This window comes from Dama dama, chromosome 26 (assembly GCF_033118175.1).
Source record: "Dama dama isolate Ldn47 chromosome 26, ASM3311817v1, whole genome shotgun sequence".
NCBI lineage: Eukaryota > Metazoa > Chordata > Mammalia > Artiodactyla > Cervidae > Dama > Dama dama.
This window is the reverse complement of record NC_083706.1, coordinates 40,271,966-40,292,119: the sequence shown is the minus strand read 5'-3', so window position 1 is coordinate 40,292,119 and position 20,154 is coordinate 40,271,966. Positions and strand designations below refer to the sequence as shown.

The 20,154-nt window shown below is 42.9% G+C and overlaps 1 protein-coding gene across 2 annotated transcripts in view; it reads right to left on the bottom strand.

Annotated features, from left to right (window-relative positions):
* The window catches only part of UST (uronyl 2-sulfotransferase), a 313,320-nt gene that overhangs the window by 146,839 nt on the left and 146,327 nt on the right, over nucleotides 1–20,154 (bottom strand). The gene's annotated exons all lie outside the window — the stretch shown is intronic.

Here is a 20,154-nt window from a genome sequence, read left to right as displayed (position 1 = left end):
AGCACGGATCTGACCATGGAGAGTGCATTTCCATAGTATCTGTAGGTTGGTTCTTTTTTTCATTTGTTACTTGGTGCTGCATAAACAGATTTTTTCAGAAATTTCCACCAAGATAGATGAAGCATCCCATTTACTATGCATGCATGCGTGCTCAGTCCCTTCAGTTGTGTCTGACTCTTTACAACCCTATGGACTATAGCCCACCAGGCTCCTCTCATACATGCGATTGTCCAGGTAAGAATACTGGAGTGGTTGCCATGTCCTCCTCCAGGGGATATTTCCAACCCAGGGATCAAACCTGCATCTCCTGCATTAGAGGTGGATTCTTTTGAGTCACAGAGGAAGGGAGCTATTATTACATTCAGACTATCAAACACTGTTAAGTAAAAGAATCATTATTCTCCAAAATATTTTTTCTTTGCCATCCCTCAAGATTTTACTATTTGATAGAAAGGAAAAAAAGGAAGACAATTTACAGAGCAACAACTGTCTTAACAGCTAGAGAGTCCCCATCAGGTATAAAATTCCTGGTTTTCCCTGTAACTGTCAAGGAGTTGATCTGAATAAGCAATAAGAAAATCCTTGTTAGGGGAGTTTATGTGAAGACAGACAAATGTGGTAAAATAAAGGAAGCTGAAGAATGAACAGAAGGGAAAAGACATGGGTGTTAAGGGTCCATTGCTGGGTCTCTGACTGGTGTTTCCCTGGAGCAGTGGGGTAAAATCCAGTGCTTGCCAACAGAAGGAGCTTTATCCTGGACCAGAGTCTTAGCGAGGCCTGATGTCCAACTTACATCAGTGACACACAGGGGTCCATCATTCACTAATACCTCCACTCCAGGCCCCCTTCAGGGACTCTGTATTTGAGTGGCTTTCTGTTTGTCTATCAAAAGGTTGGCTGATGGACACAATACATTAGGATATTGTTTGAAGGGCAGAATCCTAATTTCTCTGGACACTGGATTTTTAGTCTTGGACCAAGTTAGGACATCACAAGGCTATCTTTTGGAACATAATTTCTTGGCCCCATTATGAGCTTCTTCAATCAAATACTATTTTGTCATCATGTCCTTTGTGGTCATTGAGGGACACCATAAGATACAGCACCACACAATTCACTTCTGTGTTAGTGACTGGGATGTAATCAACCACAGTGTCTCTTAATTTTCACATTTTTTTTTTCTCATTTCAAGGGTCTTGTTTGTTGGTACCTCATATGGACATGAGTTTGAGCAAGCTCCGGGAGTTGGTGATGGACAGGGAGGCCTGGTGTGCTGCAGTCCATGGGGTTGCAAAGTGTCAGACATGACTGAACGACTGAACTGACTGTGTATGTAATTATCTTCTTATGAAACAACCCAAAACTATGAGTACAAATACTCCCATATAAAAGATGAGAGAAACAATAATTAGAAGGATTAACATTTGCCCAAGGTCAAATACAGAGCTTTGGTATTCAACCCCAAATTCATGCTCTCTACTCTACCATGCTATCTGAAAAACTAGTATATTTCTGCTGCACAGATATTAAGAACTATGTTACTACTTACAGCCTCATTTTTCCTGTAGCTACTAGGAAATTCAGAGTAACGGTTGTTCAATTACAGCAATTTTTTGGAATTTATAGTCTCCAGACAGTTTTAATTTCAAATTATATTTACCACGTCCTTGATATGTTTTTGCTTATATTTTATCATTGTTCTACATTTTCTATATATCTCAAATTATTTGAAGGATGAACAAAGAATTAAATAAATCCACCAGTAAACAAACAAAATGCATTTGCATTATTTTGTTGACTGTTAAAACATCAGTTTATGATTTATCTTTCTTTGCCTACAGTCATATCCACAATCTCATGGTAGACTAACTGCAAACCTGAGTCAGTTCACTGTAGTTTATTAAAATTAACCATTTTAGTTGCTCCTCCATCCTGTAGCAACAATATCTCCATTTTCATCTGGAGCATCACTCCCTCCCTTGCAGTCCATGGGATTTTGGAGGGCTGCCAACTCCTGCTTCGGGGGAGGGTGTTTGAATCAAGCATGTTCAACCAGCACATCCATCCACTGAACAAAGAAACCAGTTAAGAGATGGGCACCTGATCCACATGTGTTCAGTGAGACTTCAGCTCAGGATTTTGTAGGTCTGTTGAAAGTCAAGCTCTTTTTCCTTCTGTAATTTGTGAGTTAGGTGCAGGCCTGGGTCTGCTTGCATCCACTTTACTACCAAAACAGAGAATATATCTAAGAGTTAGGCTGCTCAACTGGGAGGTAAGAATGAAAGTGAAGTTACTCAGTCATGTCTGACTCTTTGAGACCCCATGGACTATAGCCTACCAGGCTCCTCCATCCATGGGATTTTACAGGCAAGAGTACTGGAATGGGTTGCCATTTCCTTCTCCGGGGGATCTTCCTGACCCAGGGATTGAACCCGGGTCTCCCACATTGCAGGCAGATGCTTTATCGTCTGAGCCACCAGGGAAGCCTGGGAGGTAAGAATAGACCAGAGCTAATGGTACAGATTGAGTCCCTGGATCAAGCCATACCTGATTGAAATACTTTAGTTACATGAGTAAACATATTACTTCTCTTCTGAAAGATAGCCCCACATATGGGCATGTATACATATACATACACACACTGACAGTATTGTGTTTGTTTATACAGCCTCAGTTGGGTTTTTATAAGTTAGAACCTGGAGATCTGAGTAGTATTCTGAGATACTGGTGAACAAGTTTGTAAGAAAGTCAACTTCTTCCATGAAGCCCTCTCTAACTCTTCTGGGCCACACTGATCTCCTCCTCAACTCTGAACTAAGATTTACATTGAGTCTAGACAGAATTACTCATCCTTTAGTTAAGCACATGAAGATTTATATAACTCTCTAATCAGTCTTATGATCGGTCAATAATGCCAGCCTCATCTACTCAGTAGCCTGTAAGGTTTTGGGAAGGCTGAAACCTCAAGATATTGCTATGATTTTTCTTCCCCTTCCCTCGTTCCCTTCCCTTCCCTTCTCTTTTCTTCTCTCTCTCTCCTTCTTTTCCCATAACACTTAGCCCAGTACAAAACAGGAATATGATAACTACTGATTGGTCAATTATCAATGTGCTCCAGCATTAATGCTGTCAGTGAATATTTTCTGTAAAAATGTTACACTATTTTTGTATTGTTAGTTGATTTCTCTTATCCTCACAGTCTGCTCACCTTTAATATGGACAATTAGCTTTTTCAAACCTATTATCAACTACATAAAATACTTTGAAATGACTCCCAGCCCTATGACAGATTCTGCCTGTTGCCTGCCTAATATCTATTCTTCCTCTCATTTTAATAGAATCATGGCTTCGTTATAGGTAACGATATAGCCAGCTAAAAATATTCACCTTCTTAGATTCATTTGAACCTGGAGAGTGACTGAGTTATTGAATTCTGGTCATTCATTCAACAAATGAATGAGATACAAATGTTTATCAACAATTGGCCTTTTGAGAAATCTTTTAATAATGGGCAGACTTATCTAGCATCCTTCTTCAGTCCTTTGCCTTGACTTTCAATTCCTTCTTCCTTCCTGAAACATAGACACAATGCCTCCTGACAGGCAGCAGCCGTCTTGTGATAACAAGGAAACAAGCATAAGGATAACCCCAAAGCTAAGATCTGTAGACTAATAAGGACAGTTGAAGAAGAAAAGATAGGTCCCCAGTTACATCACTGTGCTATTGTACCAGCCCTGGATGGCTTATTGCATAAAATAAATAAGCCTTGCTTGTTTAGGCCACTGCAGTTAGGTTTTTTGGCCAAATGCATTTCTAACTGATACAGACCTTTCCATTTTTAATTTTTGGATGATGTTATGAATTTTATAATAAAAAACCCCAGGTCTGGCTATCTTCTGAGACAATTAAGAGTAATCATGGTGAAAAGATCTCCAGGTTTAGCCACAGCTTCTGAGCCAGCAGTGCACTGATACTGCAGTAGCAGAACGATCAACTTAAAGAGTTTACATCTATGATCAAAATATGTCCCCTGAAAGGTTTTCACAAAGAATGCCTGCTTTCTTTCTTCAAGTGTTTTAACTTTATAAGCCCTTCACATACCAGGGTGCTCTCTCTTTCCTCGGTAGTTTATAAAATATTTACGGTTGGAAGGCAAAGGTAGCTGAATGAGGAGGCCTGTTTGTTCCCAGCATGCATCTGCACCGGGAGCCTGTCAAATGTAACTCACTGGAGTGTTTTTAATCTGTTACGGTAAAGACTCCCTCCTGAAGATGTATAAGGTTTACTTACCCCACTCTCTCTCTCTCTCTCTGTATTTGCTCAGAAACATAGCTAGAGTCCTTCAGCCCTAACTAACATCTCCTCTCTGCAACTTCAGTGTAAGAGCATTCAGTATACACTCTGCACCTGGAAACTTCTGTGGCCAATAAACAACTTTTGACCTACTTCTGTGAGTTGTTCTCAAGGCCAAACCATGTTCTCAAATCCGTCACAGGGAGTGTTCTCACCCAGAGGATCACTTGCCTCCAAGGACAAAAATCCAGTTTTATTTTTCAAGAATTTATAAACACTTCCTTTGAAGTTTCAGGGGAATAATATCAATATTTGGTAAGCTTAGACATAAACTATTTAGAATTATGGCTTGAAAATCTTTTCCTACACCTTCCACTGGTCAATATGTTTGCAAACAACCTACATGTTGGAAATATTAGGAGAAAATCTGCTATCAACTCTAATGATTTCTTTTATTTGCTGTTATTATCTTTTCTTTTTAGGTAGAAAATTAATAAATCATTATAAGTTGTAAATCCTTCACGTGAGTTTGTCACTTCCCTTTAAAAATTTTTTTCCATATCCATCGTAAATGTCAACGCTCATTTTTGCCAGAAGTTATAAACTGTTCAACTCAGATTCCTGAAAGCACCTTGAATATCTGCTCCTTGAACATGTGCTATCCTGCTCATATCTGAGGTCTTTTCATCTCAGACCCTCTGGACTTTCTTCAGGGGACAAGTGGTCAGGGCACAAATCAACCTCTTTCCCTTTCTTGTACACACAAAGCTCAAGTTCTTAAAAATAAATCTCCAAAAAATCATGTTTAGAATGTTAGATACCAAACAATGCAGGCATGTCATGTCAACATAGTTAGAATGGCTGATTCCATAAAACTATAGTGAAAGCTCTAGGGCAAATGTGAAGCATCTTTTTCTGCAAGAGGAATTCAGCATAAGTGTGAATATTAGAAAAATAAGTAGAGGCTTAAAGAATTCTTTTAAAAATGCCCCAGAGTAATAGAGTCAAGCAGGCAGAGTCATGCCTGCTTCTCTCATTTAGACTCTCAAAAACACTCTCACACCTTCTTTCAGTCCAGGCTTGTCCAAGAGGGTGCAAATCCTGTATTCACACAGCCTCGCTGAAAGAAAGCCACGGTCCCTTCTCCCTGGGAGTGGCCACAGGACTGTTGGACCAAGGCCCATTCCCTATAGGCCAACCTTCTTTTCCGGAGGGGAGCTGTGAATCACAGAGAAATATGTTCCTGGGAAGTCCACCCCATGCACATTAGCCGCGGGGGGAATTCAGGATGTCTTTCCAACTAAACTACTGGATGGTTTCCCTCATACTTGGGCCAAAGGTGTTGCTCAGCTACAATGCAATGCCTAGGAGGACAGCCAGCTTAAAGGGCCACTGTCTTCACATCAGGACTTCGCAAACTTACGAAGCTGGCAAAACTGCTCTTTGGTGTCTGCCCTGCCCCTCCACTTTCTTTCCCTGAACTAATGTTTATCAACTTCCTAGTCCGTGCCCAGAGATGCAGGGATGAAGAAGGCGCTGGCGGTCTCACCGGGCATTCTGCGTGAGAGACTATGATGGAGTCAGGTCCAAGGTGACCGGGGCCGTGAGCCTGAACATCTGGCCCTGGAGTGGGGGTGGGTGGGCTCGGGGAAAGGGGCTGTCCGGAAAAGGTCCAGAGCAGCGGCTGGCAAACTTCTACTGTAAGGGGCCAGATAGCAATGATTGGAGGAAATACTTCAGGCCACAGAGGATGTATTTCCTATGCTGCATTTTCTTCTTTGTCTTAAAAATATAATAACCGCTCTTGGCCAGTGGGAAGTATAATGTAAGGCTGACTTGGCCCCTGGGCCGTGGTGATTTCTAGTTTTCCAGAAGAAGCGATGCTGCACTGAATCCCGAAGGACAAGACCTAAAATGCTGCAAATGGCAGTGATGAGACACAAAATTAACTGCTGACAAAGCAGTTTGATTTGTCAGGTTCTGGACCAGTTGCTTTATGAAGTTCCTTCCATTTAAGCATCACGATACTATAAGAGGGTAATACTATTGTTATTGTTCACCGATGAGGAAACAGGCCCCTGAGACCTTAAATCATTTGCCCAAAGTCATACCCCTGGGGTTCATCTGAAATTGGAACCCAGGTCTACCTGGCTTCAAAGTAGCCAAGTGTAGGCCATGTATACTTAGTCGGTCATGCCCTGGATAAAGGCACCCACATAGCAGGGATGAGGGGCTGAAATGCAGCCCACTCCCTACTAGCCAAACCTTTAGTCTGGATGAGGAGCTGTGTCCAGCCTGAGGAAGGGGAAGAAGACCATGTCTTTACACAGAGGTGTCCCTTACTCACTAAACTGTGCATATATAAGGCTGTGCTACTGGGACTGAGGGGTGCTGGTGTACCTGTTTCTAAATGGTCCAAAGACTATCATTTTTAGAACCATAACTAGGAAAAATTAAGAAGGAAGCCTAAGGCTTTTCCTAGATCCCTGCACTATACAACGTGCTAATACTTTAAATAAGGATTTAAAAATATTGTGTAAGCATGAGATACCACTATACATCCACTAGGATGGCTACCTTTGCCAACAAAGGTCCGTCTAGTCAAAGCTAAGGTTTTTCCAGTCGTCATGTATGGATGTGAGAGTTGGACTATAAAGAAAGCTGAGCGCCAAAGAATTGATGGTGTTGGAGAAGACTCTTGAGAGGCCCTTGGATGGCAAGGAGATCAAACCAGTCCATCTTAAAGGAAATCAGTCCTGAATATTCATTGGAAGGACTGATGCTAAAGCTGAAGCTCCAGTACTTTGGCCACCTGATGCAAAGAACTGACTCGCTGGAAAAGCCCCTGATGCTGGGAAAGATTGAAGGCAGGAGGAGAAGGGGACGACAGGATGAGATGGTTGGATGGCATCACTGACTCAATGGACTTGAGTTTGAACTAGCTCGGGGGGCTGGCGATGGACAGGGAAGCCTGGCATGCTGCAGTCCATGGGGTCGCAAAGAGTTGGAAACAACTGAGCACCTGAACTGAAGATGGGTACAATCAAAAAGATGGACAATCACAAATACTGGCAAAGGTATGAAGAAACTGGAACACTCCTACATTGCTGGTGGATTGTAAAATGGTATGGACGCTTTGGAGAGCAGTTTGGCCTTTCCTAAAAAAAAAGTTAAGCTGAGTTGCTCAGTGGCCCCCAAAATCCACTCCTAGGTACATATCCAAGGTATGTCCCATAAAATGTGGTACATGACTGTGTATAGCCACCCTGTTCAAAACACCGGGAAAGTGGAAACAACACAAATGTCCATGAAATGATGATCACGTAAACCAAACGTGGTATACAACACAGTCAATAGTACTCTGCTCTGTAAAGGACTGAAGTACTGATACATGGATAAAGATACCTGGAAAATATATACTAAGTAGGTGAAGTCAGATATAAGAGCCTGCATATGGTACAATTCTATTATATGAAATGTCCAGAATAGGAAAGGCCACAGAAACAAAAAGCAGACTAGCAGCTGCCAGAGGCTGGGGATGGGGAAAAATGGGAAGTAACTGATGCTGGAAAAAGAGCTTCTTTTTCCTAAAAATTTTATTGGCGTATAGTTGGTTTACAATGTTGTGTTAGCTTCGGGTGTAGAGCAAAGTGATTCAGTTATACATGTACATAAATCTATTCTTCTTCAGATTCTTTTCCCATATAAATTATTAGAGAATATTGCGTAGAACTCCCTGAGCTTGACAGTAGACCCTTGTTGGTTATCTATTTTATATATAGAAGTGTGTATATGTTAATCCCAAGCTCCTAATTTATCCCTCCTCCCCACATTTCCCCTTTGGTTAACCATGTTTGTTTTCAAAGTCTGTGAGCCTGTTTCTGTTTTGTAAATAAGTTCATATATATAAAATTAAAAAAAATTAGATTCCACATATGAATGGTAACATATGATGTTTGTCTTTCTCTGACTTCACTTAGTATGATAATCACCAGGTCCATCCATGTTGCTGCAAATGGCATTATTTCATTCTTTTTATAGCTGAGTAATATCATACCACATCTTTCTTGTCCATTCATCTGTTGATGGACATTTAGGTTCCTTCCATGTCCTGGTTATTGTAACTAGTGCTGCTATGAACATTGGGGTGCATGTTTTCAAAGTATGATTTTCTCTGCATATAAGCCCAGGAATGGAATTGCTGGATCATATGATAGTTCTTAGTTTTTTAAGGATATTCCATACTGTTTTCCAGGGCTTCCCAGGGGGCTCAGTGGATAAAGAAGCTGCCTGCAATGCAGGAGATGCTGAAGATATGGGTTTGACTCCTGGGTTTGGAGGATCCCCTGGCGGAGGGCATGGCAACCCACTCCAGTATTCTTGCCTGGAGAATCCCATGGACAGAGGAGCTGGCAGGCTACAGTCCATAGGTCGAAAAGAGTCGGACACGACTGAAGCGCCCGAGGACACAGCAGGCATACTGTTTTCCATGGTGGTTGTACCAACGTACATTCCCATCAACAGTGTGGGAGAGACCCCTCTACTCCACATCCTCTCCAGAATCTATTGTTTGTCTTTCTGGATGATGGTCATTCTGACTGGTCTGACATGATACCTCAGTGTAGTTTTGATTTGCATTTCTCTGATAATTAGTGATGTCAGCATATTTTCATGGGCTTTAGGGGCATCTGCATGTCTTCCTTAGAGAAGGAAAAGAGCTTCTTTTGGGGGGCGATGGAAATGTTCTGAAATTAGATAGTGGTAATGGTTGCATAACTTTGTGTGGCTGTGCTGTCGTTCAGTCGTGTCTGATGCTTTGCGATGCAATGGACTGTAGCCCACCAGGCTCCTCTGTCCATGGGATTCTCCAGGCAAGAATACTGGAGTGGGTTGCCGTTTCCATCTCCAGGGGATCTTCCCCACCCAGGGATGGTACCCACATCTCCTGTGGCTCCTGCATTGGCAGGCACACTCTTTACCACTGAGTCAAATTGTACACTCTAAAATGGAGAATTTTATGATAAATTATAATATCTCAATTTAAAAAAATATTGTCTATTTTCTCTCTACCACCCCTACACCACGAGGCCGTCCAGCCCACTCTTCCCTCTCCCATTCATGCCTTCAGTAATCTGAGGTTGTCAGGTTTCAAGCTACTGGCCTGGGCTCTGATCACCTAAGCGTAGGAGGAGAAGGGATAGCACTGGGCCATGCTCTGGGCAGGGGTTGCAGCAGCCCTAAGAAGCATAATTAACCCCACATGTCTGGAGAGTAGAGAGTGGGGCTTGGGTGGGGATGGTAGGGACAGAAAGGTAGAGGGAATCGGGGCTCCAGACCACAGTGTGGGAAGAAGGGGCTCTGTGACTGGCCTCGATGCTGGAGGTCTTCTTTCCCTTCCAAGTTTCCATCAGCTACAAGCTGCTTCAGTCCGTCCTGCCCAAGAAGCTTCTAATCTAAGAGTCTAGCCCAGAGTGCTGAAGGCTTGGCAAGGTCCCTCCTCCCAGAGGTGTGCAGTTCCCAAAGAGGACCCGAAAGAGAACAGTGCTTCATTCTAGCATAATACCTTGTTCATGGCCAAGCACCAAGTACCAAAGGCCCCTGGAGAGGGAGAAACTTTTCGAGTGGGATCCCAGCCTAGATACACCATCAAGGTGAGTGCTTTTTCACAAGAGACCCATTAAACACTGTCTGTATGAAACACTGTCTGTACTACACACCGTGAAATCACTAGGAAAAGCAACCAATGATTTGTGCTGGACCCAACACTCACATCTTCTGCAGCTCTTGGGGACTTCCTGTTCACCCACTGTCCTGACAATCACAAGACAGAGGCAGGCACTGAGTTATTCCATCCCTCATCTACTTGTATTTAGTCTTCCCCAGCAGGTTGCAGGCTCCCAGAGTCAGTAGCTCTGTCTTCATAGATCTTTTCCCCTCTCCAGGAAGAGAGTGATGCTCACCCTGGGGCACCTCACTCTGCCTGCTGGTTGCCACCAGCAATTGGCCATTACCTGATGTTATTTAAACCTTCCTCATTAGAAATAATTAATAGACTTGTCTTGTGTATGATCAAGAAAATGCATCTGAGATTTCTGCAAGGAACTGCATCTAATTAGCTCTATTTATTAACTCTCAAGTCATCTATTTTAGGTGCCAGCAATGCCTAATGAGGAAAGCTTCCCAACTGGTATGTAGCCCCCCATCCCTCCCCGGCATGGGATCACGCGGCTGCCATTTGTCCATTTGACACACCTGATAGGAACACGGCCAAGGTACAAACGGAGACTTGATAAAAATAACCCAGACAAGTCTCCAATCACTGTCTCTTAGATATTCGCAGTCTCACTTTTTAAAAAAAGAGCAGGCAGGAAATCAGAGTGTACTATTAAAAATAAAAGCAAACAGACCCAAAACCTCCCCAGAGTGGAGAGAGAGGAAAGGGAGAGGAAGGCCCAGGCCCTACACATCCCCACTCCAGTCTTCAGGTTTGTCCAGGGGGTGGTCAGAAGAGGCTGCGGCAGAGGGCCACACAGCTGGGCCCAGAGGGACCACACCTCCCAGAGGATGGAGGAAAAGACTGGAGGGGAGGAGAGCTTCAGCCAAGGGGTGTGAGCTCTCTCTCAAAATAGTACTAACATGTCCTCTAAAATCAAGGTAGAGCATGAAAACCCTAAAAATGAAACAAAGTCTACCTATATTTAAGCACTTCTATTTAAGCACCTGGCTTTGCTTTCTCTTCAGTGTGAGATAAAACTTCCTGCTCTGTGATGACCTAGATGAATGGGATGGGGGTGTTGGGGGAGGGCAGCTAAAGAGAGAGGAGATATATGTACGTATATAGCTGATTCAATTTGTGGTACAGCAGAAACTAACACAGCGTTGTAAAGCAACAATGCTGTTGTTATTCAGCCGCTCAGTCATGTCCAACTTGACTTTGCAACCCCTTGGATTGTAGCCTGCCAGGCTTCTCTGTCTATGGGATTTTCCCAGGCAAGAATACTGGAGTGGGTAGCCATTTCCTTCTCCAGAGGATCTTCCCCACCCAGGGATCAAACCAGTGTCTCCTGCATTGGAAGGCAAATTGTTTACCACTGAGCCACCAGGGAAGCCCAAGGCAATTATGCTCCAATTAAAAAAAAAAAAGAAAGCTTCCCCCAAGATGATATGTGAGGTGGTCAGAAGCTCTTCGGGGAGTCTCTGCAGGGTCTCTCAGGGTGGGTACAAGGCCTTGATGGCCTTTCACTGGGCACATGGCCAGGCTGCAATCTGTGCCCATGGGCCTGACCTCACTTACTCCTCACACCAGCCCTATGAGACGGGGCTACTGTCACCCTCAATTTACGGGTGAGGAAGCCCTGGAGAGGTCAGTAAGTTACCAGATTCACATTGCTGGTCTGTCAACTCTTGTCCGCCTGACTCTAGACCTTAGACTCAATCTAAACTGTTTCCATAGACAGCAATGGTCAGAAACCACCTAGGGACACTCTAGAAAGTCTGAAAGGCTTAACTGATATCAAAGTCATAAAAACTGAGATACGTGTAAAAAATAATGGCCATTATGATGATTACTTGCTTCTATCAATGATGAAGGAATGTTTAAAAGAAAACCCCAAGAAAAAATTGGCACTGAGTAACAGTCTTCAGAAAACAAACTATTTTGAGAACATATGGGTCCTGTATTTTGCCATAACCACCACAATACTTATGGGATAATATTCTTTCATATACAGAAAGACCTTATATAAACCTTCTTCCCTACTAGATTGTGAGCTCACCATGGTAACAGAAGCAGGTATTCATTGTCATCTATCTGCAGCCTCTACCACCAGAAGTGTCCTTAAACACACACACACACACACACACACACACACACACACTCCACTCCTACACAGAGAACACTGTGGAGAGAAAGATAGGCTCTCCCTAGCTGGACTGGAGCAGGTCTAGGGCAGCAAGAACCAGTGCAGTGATGAGCTGGCAAGATCGCTGGCAGGGGCAGTCATATTGGAAGATACCCAGCTGCTGTCAGGAGGCAGTGGATCCCAGACAGGGAGACGGGGTGCCCTGTGGTGCTGGGAGAAGAAAGACACATGCCGACTGGGTGGAGGGAAGCATTTATTTGTATGCAAGGGATATCTGTGATGTTTGTAAGGGGCCTCGAGTTAATTTTTCTGGGTGATATTAGGGCATTCTGGAGGGCCCACAGATCTATAGCAATGTCCATGCAAAAATAATGCTGTGAATCAAAATGAACCAAAGGTTGGGTGACTAAGATTCCATTCTTACTTATTAAGAATATTCACTTACACACATCTTAGTTTATTCCAGAAAGGATACAGGGTAGGTAGCTCATAAAGATATCTTCCACACAGTGATGAAGCACAAGTTAAAAATAGGACTAAATATTTTTAAATTAATAGGGAAAACAATGGAGAAGGAAATGGCAGCCCACTCCAGTATTCCTGCCTAGAGAATCCTGTGGACAGAGGAGACTGGTGGGCTGCCATCTATGGGGTCGCACAGAGTCGGACATGACTGAAGCGACTTAGCAGCAGCAGCAGGGAAAACAAATTAAAGAAAAAGAGTGCAAGGCTTAGGATCTAATGTGATACTAGGAATTACATCTAAAATGTGCACCATAAAGAGGCTATTGATTGATTTCTAGTATTCTATTAGATGTGACAGGAACCATCTGTCTGAGCCTAATCATAAAATACAGTTAGGAAATATGAACTCAGTCACACATTTCCTGTGATACTTTAATCATCATAAGAAAGCAAGTAAGAATAATAAAAAAAAGAGAGTAATTTGTTTGACAAAGAAAAATCTGAAGAAGATGGCCCTATAAAATTTATATCAAAAGCACCGTATAGGCCAATTTTTAAAAAGCATTCAGCAGACAAATTCAGGTGCTGGTTGATTAAGAACTACTGAAGAATGGGGTGTCATGAGACGCTATATTAAATCAAATGTCTATTCAATAGCTGAAAGTAGCAGAGAAAGGTAGGAAAAAACCTGTTAGTTCTGATAACGTATGTAATACATATAAAAATGCTTCTCTTCCAAGCACACTCTTAAAAAAACAAGTCTTTATATACTTCTTACATGGAAATGGTATCTTAAAACTCACTTAAGGGCATTCAGTGGAGATTCCGAATAGGAAATCAAAGTTACATTGATTTTGGAGTAGTTCCAGGTTATTATTCAATAACAGAGCTTTTTTTTTTTTCCTCCTTCAGGTTATTCTGAGCAAACTCGAAGCTTTTCTAGGGCTTCCCAGGTGGCGCTCTTGGTAAAGAACCCACCTGCCAATGAAGAAGATGAGGGTTCCGTCCCTGGGCTGGGAAGATCCCCTGGAGGAGGGCACAGCAACCCACTCCAGTATTCTTGCCTGGAGAATCCCATGGACAGAGTAGTCTGGTGGGCTACGGTCCATGGGGTCACAAGACTTGGACACAACTGAAGCAACTTAGAAAGCACGCAGTAAGCTCTTCGGGAATTTTAACCGCATCAGTTCAGTTCAGTTCAGTCACTCAGTCGTGTCCGCCTCTGCGACCCTATGCAGCACACCAGCCTTCCCTGTCCATCACCAACTCCCAGAGCTTACTCAAACTCATGTCCATCGAGTCAGTGATGCCATCCAACCATCTCATCCTCTGTCATCCCCTTCTCCTCCCACCTTCAATCTTTCCTAGCATCAGGGTCTTTTCCAACGAGTTAGTTCTTTGCATCAGGTGGCCAAAGTATTGGAGTTTCAGCTTCAGCATCAGTCTTTCCAATGAATACTCAGGACTGATTTCCCTTAGGATGGACTGGTTGGATCTCCTTGCAGTCCAGGGGACTCTCAACAGTCTTCTCCAACACCACAGTGCAAAAGCATTAATTCTTTGGTGCTCAGCTTTCCTTATAGTCCAACTCTCACATCTATACATGACTACTGGAAAAACCATAGCCTTGACTAGATGGACCTTTGTTGGCAAAGTCATTTCTCTGCTTTTTAATACGCTGTCTAGGTTTGTCACAGCTTTTCTTCCAAGGAGCAAGCGTCGTCTAATTTCATGGCTACAGTTACCATCTGCAGTGATTTCAGAGCCCAAGAAAATGAAGTCTGTCACTGTTTTCATTGTTTCCCCATCTATTTGCCATGAAGTGATGGGACCGGATGCCATGATCTTAGTTTTCTGAATGTTGAGTTTTAAGGCAAATTTTTAACTCTCCTCTTTCACTTTCATCAAGAGGCTCTTTAGTTCTTCTCTTTCTGCCACATAAGGACTCAGATTCCACTCCTAAGGATGTGGGGCCTCAGACACAGAGTGGTCCCCTCTAGTATATGCACTGTGTGACTTGTGGCCACCAGGAAGTCACAATTATCAATGTATAGAGTGGGCACCAGTTATCAGAAAGATGGAGAAATGCTGTTGAGGCTGTATCTCAAGGTGAGTTCCACAGTCTCCCTGCTTTAGAATCACGTTACAAATTCAGACCCCCAAGTTCCACTCTGCCTGTCCCTGAGCCAGGCTCTCTCAGATGGAGCCTGAGAACCTCTATTTTTTACAAACTCCCAGATACCTGTTAAATCCACTGATATCTCAGCACTGCTGCTGTGGGACATCCTAAGCAAAGCGTGGGTTTTTATGTCATTCAGTGTTTATATCCAAACACTACGTGACTTCAACTTTACGAGTTCAAGGGCTATGATAATAAATAGTGGATTTTATTCATTAAATATTTACTGAGTGCCTGACGTGGGTAAGCCTCTGCGGACTTGTTGTTGTTGTTCAGTTGCTAAGTCACGTCAGACTCTTTTGCTACCCCATGGACTGTAGCCCACTAGGCTCTTCTGTCCTTGGGATTTCCCAAGGACAACCCACTGGAGTGGGTTGCTGTTTTCTCCTGCAGGGATCTTCCGACTCAGGGAAGATCTGCATGGCAGATTCCTTACCATGGAGCCACCAGTGAAGCCCCCTCTGTGGCCTAGCATTGGGGTAAATTCAGGTATTGAGGTGAATAAGACAGTCTCAACTCTCACAGGAGGGCACACAGGTTGGCAGAGAAGAGAGAAGCAGATTATCCAGAAAACTGAGCCAAAGGCTGGGGCAGCAGAGCCCATGGCGGGCTGCTGGCCTCGAGTCATAAGCCAGCCTTCCTCCAAAAGCCAGTTCTCCAATCTGCAGCCCACAGGGTGACACATGCTGGCTGAGAGCCCCCCAGGACCCCTCTGCTCCTTGCCAGCACCCCCCACCCCCTCTGTCCTCCACATGCTGTATGTGAGGCTGGACCAGGTTCCTGGGACAGATCAGAGGAGCAAAGGAACCAGGATGTTGGGGGAGTTGGGGAGGGAGGGGAGGAGGGAGGACTTGAGGGACTGACCCCAACTGTTCATGATGAGCAAGGCAGGAAACCATTTCCTCTGCTCCAGTCTGTATCTTCTGCCAAGATTGTGTGCTGCTAAATAGCTAAATTAGGATTATTTATCTGGAAGTTTTATGGCAAATGGCCTATGGCAAACCATAGGCCAAATACAAATAATAACATTGTACTGAACATCTGAGGCCTGCAAAATCTAACAAGTGCTGCACTCTGGGTACAAGGTGCTTGGGATGTGTGTGAGGTCAGCCTCAGGGAAGGGCCACAGCACCCCTTTCAAAACCCTCCCCAGAGGTGGAGGAAAGGAAGAAGGGAGGGAGGTGGCTCAGGGGGATGACCCAAGTTCTGGGGTCCAAGAGCTCCTATTAATGTCCTGCCTGAGAGCTGCCAGTGCATGCCCTCCTCCCAGCGTGGGAGATGGGATATCCCAGACCCAGAACCATGTTGGTACTCAACTGTAAAACCCAGACCATCTTTCATCCGTGTCACTGCTTATGAAGAAACAGTTAATACCAACCTCCATATCCCTCATTTTGCTTCCTCTAGCAATTCACTAAAAAATACTCAAGGCAAACATGTATTGTTATTGTTGTTGTTCAGTCGCCCAGTCGTGTCTGATTCTTTGCAACCCCATGGAAGGCAGCATGCCAGGCTTCCTTGCCCCTCACTGATCTATTACAAGACAACATGGTGAAAGTGTTAGTCGCTCAGCCACGTCTGACTCTTTGCAACCCCATGGACTGTAGCCCACCAGGCTCCTCTGTCCATGGGATTCTCCAGGCAAGAATACTGGAGTAGGCAACCATTCCTTTCTCCAGGGGATCAAACCTATGTCTCCCGCATCACAGGCAGATTCTTTACCATCTGAGCCACCAGGGAAGCCCATATAGCACAGTCAGTTCAGTTCAGTCACTCAGTCCTGTCTGATTCTACAACCCCATAACTGCAGCATGCCAGGCTTCCCTGTCCATCACCAACACCTGGAGCTTGCTCAAACTCATGTCCATAGAGTTGGTAATGCCATGCAACCATCTCATCCTCCGTCGTCCCCTTCTCCTCCTGCCTTCAATCTTTCCCGGCATCGGGGTCTTTTCCAATGAGTCAGTTCTTTGCATCAGGTGGCCAAAGTATTGGAGTTTCAGCTTCAGTATCAGCCCTTCCAATGAATATTCAGGACTGATTTCCATGGTGCCAGGGTTCAAATCCCAGCCTATCTCTTACCAGCAATGTGACATTAGGCAAAGCACTTAACCTTTTTGTGTCTCACTTCCTCCATTTGTAAAATGGGTTGATAATAGAACCAATTTCATCGGCTATGAGGTTTAAACATCAACTACCCCCAAACAGTGAGCACACGGTAAGCACCCAAAACACCTTAGCTATTATTCTTTCCATTTCAAAAGTTCCTAAGAAAACAAAACAGCTGAATAGATCATTTACTTGGAAAATATAAGTGCATGAACTTTCTGGGTGAGGTTTCCCTGGTGGCTCAGCGGTAAAGCATCTGCCTGTGATGGAGGGGACATGGGTTTGATCCCTGGGTTGAGAAGATCCCCTGGAGGAGGAAATGGCAACCTACTCCAGTAGTCTTGCCTGGGAAATCCCATGAACAGAGGAACCTAGGGGGCTACAGTCCAAAGGGTCACAAAGAGTTGGATAGGACTGACCACAAAATCACAGGACATCACGGAGCATTCTGGGCACATCCTTTTTATTATTTTATCTTTTCATTATAGTTTATTATAAGATATTGAATATAGTTCCTTGTGCTATAAAGTGGACCTTACTGTTTACTTTTTATATAGTAATTTGTATTTGCTAATCTCAACTCCTAATTTATCCTTCCCCTGCCTTCCTTTTTGGTAACCATAAGCTTGTTTTCTATGTCTCTGAGTCGGTTTTGTGAATAAATTCATTTGTATCATATTTTATTTATTTATTGGTCATGCTGCTTGGCTTGAGGGATCTTAGTTCTTTTACCAGGGATCAAACTCAGGCCCTAGTAGTGAAAGCTTCAAGTCCTAACCATTGGACTGCCAGGAAATTCCCTCTGTATCATATTTTAGATTCCACATATAAGTGAAATCATATGACATTTGTGTTTCTCTGTCTGACTTACTTTACTTAGTATGATGATCTTTAGGTCCATCCATGTTGTTGCCAATGGTATTATTTCTTTTCTTTTCTTTTTAAAATATCTGAGTAGTATTCCATCATATAGGCTTCCCTGCTGGCTCAGATGGTAAAGAAACTGCCAACAGTGTAGGAGACCCGAGTTCGATCCCTGAGTCGGGAAGATCCCCTGGGGTAGGAAATGGCAACCCACTCCAGTATTTGTGCCTGGAGAATTCCATGGACAGAGGAACCTGGCGGACTACAGTCCATGGGATCGCAAAGACAGGATTGAGCAACTAACAGTTTCACTTTCATTCCGTTGTATGTGTGTACCACATCTCCTTGGTCCACTCATCTGTCGTAAGTCAATGGACATGAGGTTGCTCCCATATCTTAGCTATTGTAAATAGTGCTGCTATGAACATCAAGGTGTGTATATCATTTCAAATTAGAATTTTCTCCAGAGTGGGAGAAAAGAGAACAAGCCCAGGAGTAGGATTGTTATTGCATGGTAACTCCATTTTTAGTTTTATAAGGAACCTCCCTACCATTCTCCATAGTGACTGCACCAATTTACATTCCCACCAACAGTGTAAGATGGTTGGTTCCCTTTTCTCCACACCTTCTCCACCATTTATTGTTTATAGATTTTTTTCATGATGGCCATTCTGACTGGTGTGAGGTGATACCATACTGTAGTTTTGTTTTGCATCTCTAATAATTAGCTATGTTGACCATCTTTTCATGTGACCATTAGCCATCTGTATGTGTTCTTTGGAGAAATGTCTGTTTAGGTATTCTGGCTATTTTCGATTGGGTTATTAGATTTTTAATATTGAGTTGTATGTGCTGTCTGTATATTTTGGAAATTAAGCCCTTGTCAGCCATATAGTTTACAAATATTTTCTCCCAGACTCCTGGTCTCCATAGATTATCTTTTTGTTTTGTTAATGATTTTCTTTGCTGTGCAAAAGCTTGTAAGTTTGATTAGATCCCATTTGTTTACTTTTGCTTTTATTTCTATAAGAGGCACATTTTTAAAGGTGCATCCTGTTTAGAGGAGTGACAATCTGTCAGATATGGCTCCTGGAGAAGCTAGTTGCGTTGCACTGCATCAGTGGGCATCTCCAAATAACACCTACATCCCCACACCTGGCTTAAGTACCCATTCCCTCCACACCTACCCTCTTGTACTCATTCCAGGAAACCATCCTTCACTTCACCCTTCAAACTGGAAGTATCTTTTCTTTCCTCGGACAAATTTTACTTCAGTTCCCACTTCAGCCAGGCTTTCATGTCATGGGCATTTATTATATGTGGCCACCTGAAATCTTTTGAACACTTAATCAATATTATGACAGATTTCCACAGTATAAACGATTTTCTTGCTTCCTTTGAAGTTACGGGAGACTATTTAGAAATATCCAGAATACCTTGGTTAGGGTTCTGGAACAGCTTCTTAAAGTAGGTTGACTTAGCTGGGAGATTAGACTTTTTTTCAACCCCCTCACCTCTATCCCTGCTACCAGCCTGAGGGACACATATGATGTCTGGAGCTTCAGTGGTCATTTTGGACCATGAGGCCATTTTAAGTATAGAAATCATGAACAAAAATATGACTCTATGATGACTGTGATGTGATGCCAGTCTAGTATTGTCTATCTTTGGGCTTATTTTATAAATAAGAAAAATCAACTTGAATAAGGCACTCTTACTTTGTCTTCTTTATTATATGTAGCCAAACTTAACCTCAAATATTTTATATTATGCATATTATACATATAATTATATATTTAGTCCTATATACTATATTTCATTTATAAAAGATGCCATCAGCTTTGATCCAGATTTCTGAACTCTTATATGAAAGACAAGACCATGTTTAACAATACTGCAAAAAAAGAGAAAACCAGTGTATCTCCTAATGAGATGCAACAAGAAGCATTCAGCATCACCTATGATGTATTCTTACCAAAACACTGCGGAATCTGAGTAAGCCTCTGCATCTAATCACCAATTTACAGGAAATACAGAAAGCAGAGTAATATGTTCTACAATACCACAGGAATGCAGTCATCAAAATCTGTAATGTAGGAAACTCTGGCCAGACAAATGGCTCAGTTTCTTCAAAATAAATTTCAAAGTGTGCTTGGGAGTGTGGTAGGGGAGAAGAAAAAGAATGGACACATTAAAAGAGATTTGAGACATATCAACAAATACAATATATGTAGAAACATCCTTGGAAACTGACTTGAACAAACCCAACTGAAAACATTTTGAGGCCATCAGGGAAACACAAATTCCATATGGATTTCTGATGATCTTAAAGTATTACTGTTAATTTTAAAAGCTGAAATAATAGCATTGCAATTATATTTT